Raw genomic sequence first — 6,044 nt, 5'->3', positions numbered from 1 at the left:
TAGGATTTTAAAAATGTCACAGATATACCCGTTTTCTAGTTGTACCTTTCAAATCGTATTTTTGAGATCCAGCACATACATTTTTTTAAGACTAGTATAAATCAGGTCTCTTAACATTTTAAGATAAGCTGATTATAAAATTAAAACTGTAAGCAAATATATATTAAAATTTGCAGACCTGGACACAGAGAATAAAACCATGATGAGTTTCTTAAGAAACGATAACAACAGTGGAGTACCCACACCTCAGATACACAAAACAAATGAATAGCTTACACTGTGAGATGTATGTAGCGTCTTATATCCCTACAAGTGTAAATGTGTTTGTCTGTATGTGTGTATGCACATGTACATGGTTTTAATATTCTGCCAATATTCTGTGGTCTGCTACATCTTTGGTCTCAAGTGTTACTCATTTCCCTTGGGGATAATTCTACAGTCTCTACAGAAACTTAAATAAGATATGAAAGTAATTCTCTGCTTCCTGCATTCAAATGCATTGCTTTGTATTTATGCAAATGTTCAGCTCAGTCTCTTGGAAAATTCCAAAGAAGAATTACCCTAAACTGTGAAGACAAAAAATAGATACTCATGATTTCAAAGAAAATATTTTTTAAATTTCCTTTAAATATGTAGGATTTACAATACTAAAACCTCTTTTTTCATCAGTCCATGTCTTATGTCATGAAAGAAAAAGTATAAAACAGTCATTCCTATTCATAAGTTTTTCCTTAAAACTACCTGGGGGTTGGTAATTACCTTTCTCTGAGAGAAGTCAACACTCCCCATCTCTAAATTATAAATAGGAGAACCTGTGTAAGATTCACTAACCACTCTTCATTGGTTAAATTAATTAAATATTAATGAGGTCAAGTTTCATTTTTTCCCATGTCCATGTTTTTTAAAAAAGGAATATTAAAAAATGATTAAGTTAAATGTACAAATCACAGATATTCCACAGTAATACACTAAACTAAAACAATTATCTTTACTTTCGGCTAAATGTTTTTTTCACTTTATAAGATTTTCATTATAAAAGATTTCTTTTCAGTGTACTGAATATTATTAAAGTTAGAACATCTTAATCACACTATGTAGTTTAAAAGAGGAGTGAAATAAATCTGCTTTAGGCAAAAGAACATATGCAATACATATTAACTAAGTATTCTTAAACCACCAGAGTAAAACTAAAGATGTTCAACTTTTACATTTTAATTTTATTTCCATTTCAAAACATTTGGAATTTTGAATATGAGCAAAAGCAGTGAAAAGCTCAGCAACTCAATACTAATTACTTTGGATGCATCTCTTCTATATATTTAATTTGTCACTATGATTATGTGTATTTTCATTAAATCCCTTTAATTACAAATATTCTATTCAGGTTATTCAGATAAAGTCTCAAAGCCTCCAGAGCTGTATCTACACCCAGGTGTGCTATCAAGATGAAACTCATCTAAGCTTTAGGGAGATTCTAATTTAAGAGATTCACAGATGTCTTCCAGAGAGAGAAGACTGGAAACAAACATGTATCATCCTTTTCTCTTTCCTGATCTACTATAGCTAAAATTGTGCTCCAGGCAGCTGCATTGGTTATTTTGAAAACTAATGTCTATCCAGACTTGAAACATAACATATAAGCAACTTTGTGAATCATAAGGGTATTGTGTCTATTTAACTATTACTAAGAAATAGGTTATAAAGCTGGCCACCCTTTTTGGATGCTATATTTGACGAGGAATGAATTTATGGTCTGCTACCAAGCCTGAAATGTGTGTAAGACTAGCCATGCAAAGAAAAATCTTCAGCACATTTACTTTTTAACTATAAGACCAGCTCTATACCACTGGGCCCATGCATTCTCAGAATAGTACTTTTTTTTGTGAAACTAAATAAAAAAAGTCTGCCCTTCCTCACCTGTAGGTGGTCGTCATGCAGTGGTATCTGATGTGGTGGTATTTGAAGTGTATTTATAAGATCTTATCCAGCACTACTGATTGCATTGAAGTCCCAAGAATCTATTAAGCATCTTTAATGAATAAGGTTCTAATGTGCCTGAAATTCTATGTATGACAGGTAAAATGGCTAAAAATATTTGAAAGAAAAGAGCAGAAAAGCCAAACACAAATTGTCATCATGGACCCCTTAAATCTGCTCCTTCTCCTGGTCTCTTATTTTTTAAACCATCACCATTCAAATCGAAATCCCGAAGCCTGTATTTTCAGCTGTTCTGATGTCTTTGTTTACCCTGATCTTCCAGGCAACACCAAGCCCCACAACACAGGCCTAAAATATAAGATGTATAATGGATTGTGGGAAGACATGTACTGCTCAGAAATGCCGCTGAATAGTGCTTCAGTCCTAAACCACTACATGGCCACCTTTGGGTCCTCAGACCTGAGTGTGTTTAAATATTGTTGCTCCAATATCTTCATATAAGATTGTGAATTTCCTAGCACTATGAAATGACAGGAAGCATAAGAATTGTAAGGTTGGGACAATCCAATGTTTGAAGCTACATACAATGTAGAAGCTACATTAATTACCACGGAAGACATGCCAAACTTACAGCAGCTGCGGAAATGACTCAGGCTCCAAAAGATACCTGAGTGGATCTCTTCTAGATGGCTCAGAATTTTAAAAAACAGAAAGAAAGAAAGAAAGAAAGGAACATGAAGAGGCTTTCCACATAATTTTGAAATTTCACTACTCTGACCTAAAACAGAAGAATGATGAAAGAATCGTTTTTGTAATTTGATGGAAACAAAGCATTGTATTGGAATGGGGAAGCTTTCACATCCTAGGAGCAAACTGAAAGATTTTACAGAGTTCTGCTGGGAATATGATGACTTCATTATCTGGGGACATTGTACAATCCTAACTGGTAGATTGGCATACATAATATAGCTGCATATAATTAAAGATGGGAAATAGTAAAAGGGTGAATTATTGGTCCAGTGCTGCACTGTCCAATTTGGTAGCCACTAGATTCGTGGCTATTGAACACTTGAAATGTGGTTAATGCTACATTTTAAAATTTAAAACTAAAGTAATATACAAAAAATGCAAACTATCTCAATACTTTTATTGATTATATGTTGAAATGATACTATTTTGGCTATACTGTATTAAATAAAACATTATGATATTAATTTAATGCTTCCTTTTGCATTCTTCAGCATAGCTAATAGAATGTTTAAAATTACCTACATAGCTCGCATTATATTTTTATTGGATAGAACTAGTCTAGTGTATTGAATGGGCAAGGTAATATCCTTCTAGAAATATTTTAGAGGCTTTTAGAACAACATCAAAATACATTTTATGAAATTTTTGAGGAGCTACATTGCCACTGTATTATTCTCATGTAGGAGTATGAAACTATTGGCCAGGTTTGTAAAAACAATCTCAAAAGGTTGCAGGCAGAACTTTTCCGAGACCTCACTAATTTACTGCCTCAGGAAGGGCAACTCCTATTTCACCATAAAAGGGGCCACTGCATTTGGTGATCAAGAGGAAAAATAAAATATGGAGGAGTATCTGCCACACATGCTTAGTATTAGAGGACACTCAACTATTCTCCAAATTTCTTCTCAGGGTACCATATAAAAGGGACTCGACTATACAACAGAGTCTTCAGTGAAATACAATGAAGCTTCAGGGAGCTATACTACCTCTAAGTAAGAACCATAAATCCCTGGCTGGACTTTAGTGTTTAAAAAAGAGACATGTCCAGGAGCCAGAATTCTGATGGCTGCAGAAATTACTAGAAGGTCCCCAAGGGGCAGATGAATCTCAATGGTTCAGAATTCAGAAATCTCCCCAATGATCACACCCCTCTCCTACATCTCCCATGACCAAGGATAGAGTCTCCATCCACAGATGATCTTGAAGAAGTTGCCTGTGGTTTTACAAGTGTCTGAGCTGACAAAAAGATGAACTACATCTGTTTTAGGTGGCACAATTTGTATACTTCTGGCTTGCTCTTTATTTCCTTTTTACATGTTACATAATTTAACAAAGATATCCTGAAGTTAATACTACAATACAAATGTGTTCACTTACTTCATACAAGTTTTTTGTCTATCTAGGCGATAGACATATTCCAAAAAGAAGAGGAAATAAATAAATAAAAAGATATTCTGTGTCCATGGATTGGAAGAATTAATGCTTTTAAAATGTTCATACTACCCAAAGTAATCTATAGATTCAGTACAATCCCTCTCAAAATACCAATGATATTCTTCACAAAAATAGAAAAAAAATCATAAAATTTATATGGAACCACAAAAGATCCTGTTAAAATGTCCATACTACCCACAGCAATCTACAGATTCAATGCAATCCCCATCAAAATACCAATGATATTCTTCACAAAAATAGAAAAAAAATCATAAAATTTATATGAAACCACAAAAGACACAGAATAGCCAAAACTATCTTCGGCAAAAAGAACAAAACTCAAGGAAACACATTACCTGACTTCAAATTATACTACAGAGCTGTAGTAACTAAAACAGCATGGAACTGGCATAAAAACAGACATATAGATTAATGCAACAGAATAGAAAACCAAGAAATAAATTCATGCATCTATAGTGAATTTGTCTTTGACAAAGGTGCCAGTAACACACAGTGGGGAAATAAATGTGCTGGGAAAACTGGATATCCATATGCAGAAGAATGAAACTAGACCCTTATCACTTGCCATATCAAAAATCAAATCAAAATGGCTTAAAGACTTAAATCTAAGATCTGAAACTATGAAACTACTAAAAGAATACATTGGGGAAATGTTTCAGGACATTGGTCTGGGCAAGGACTTCTTGACGAATACCCCCAAAGAACAGGCAACCAAAGCAAAATTGGACAAATGGGATCACATCAAGCTAAAAAGCTTCCACACAGCAAAGGAAACAATCAACAAAGTGAAGAGATGAACCACAGAATGGGAGAAAATATTTTCAAACTACCTATCTGACAAGGGATTAATAACTAGAACATTTAAGGAACTCTAACTACTCCATAGGAAAAAATCAAATAATCCAATTAAAAAATGGGCTAAGGATCTGAAAAGACATTTCTCAGAAGAAGACATACCAATGGCCAAGAGGTATGTGAAAAAATGGTCCACATTTCATCAGAGAAATGTAAATGAAAACTACGATGAGATACCATCTTACCCCAGTTAAAATGGCTTTTATAAAAAAGATAGGCAATACGATTTCTGGTGAGGATGTGGACAAAGGAGAACTTTTGTACACAACTGGTGGGAATGCAAATTAGTGCAACCACTGTGAAGAACAGTATGGAGGTTCCTAAAAAAAAAATGAAAAATAGCACTACCATATGACCCAGCAGTTCCGCTGCTGAGTATATATCCAAAGGATGGGAATTCAATATATCGAAAAGATATCTGCACCCCCATGTTTAGTGCAGCACTATTCACAGTAGCCAAGATTAAGAATCAACCTAAGTGTCCATTGATGGATGAATGGATAAAAAAATTGTGTACAATACACAACAGAATATTACATAGCTACAAAAAAGAATGAAATCCTGCCATTTCCAACAACATGGATGGAACTGGAGAACATTATGTTAAGTGAAACAAGCCAAGCACAGAAAGACAAATCTTGCATGTTCTCACTCATACGTGGGAGCTGAATATTAAAAACAATTGATCTCATGGAGACAGAGAGTAGAATGATGGTTACCAGAGGCTGGGAATGGAATCGGGAAGAGGAGGATAAACTGCGGATGGTTAATGGGTGTAAAAATATAGTTAGTTACATAGAATAAACAATATGTGATAGCACAACAGAGTGACTATGATCAACAGTAAGTTAGGGTATACTTTAAAATAACTAAAAGAGTGGAATTGGAGTGTTCCTTACACAAAGAAATGATAAATGCTTGAGGTGATGGATACCCCAATTACCCCAAGTTGATTAATTCATATTTTATGCCTGTATCAAAACTTCACATGTACCCTATAAATACATACAGCTATTATGTACCCATAACATTAATTAAAAATAAAA

The 6,044-nt window shown here is 34.1% G+C and overlaps 1 protein-coding gene across 1 annotated transcript in view; it reads right to left on the bottom strand.

Moving 5' to 3' along the window:
- The window catches only part of MMP16 (matrix metallopeptidase 16 (membrane-inserted)), a 325,438-nt gene that overhangs the window by 275,600 nt on the left and 43,794 nt on the right, over positions 1-6,044 (bottom strand). The gene's annotated exons all lie outside the window — the stretch shown is intronic.

This window comes from Propithecus coquereli, unplaced genomic scaffold (genome assembly GCF_000956105.1).
Source record: "Propithecus coquereli isolate 6110/MARCELLA unplaced genomic scaffold, Pcoq_1.0 Scaffold2, whole genome shotgun sequence".
NCBI lineage: Eukaryota > Metazoa > Chordata > Mammalia > Primates > Indriidae > Propithecus > Propithecus coquereli.
Note: the sequence above shows the minus strand (reverse complement) of the source record. Positions and strands in the feature narration are given on the sequence as shown.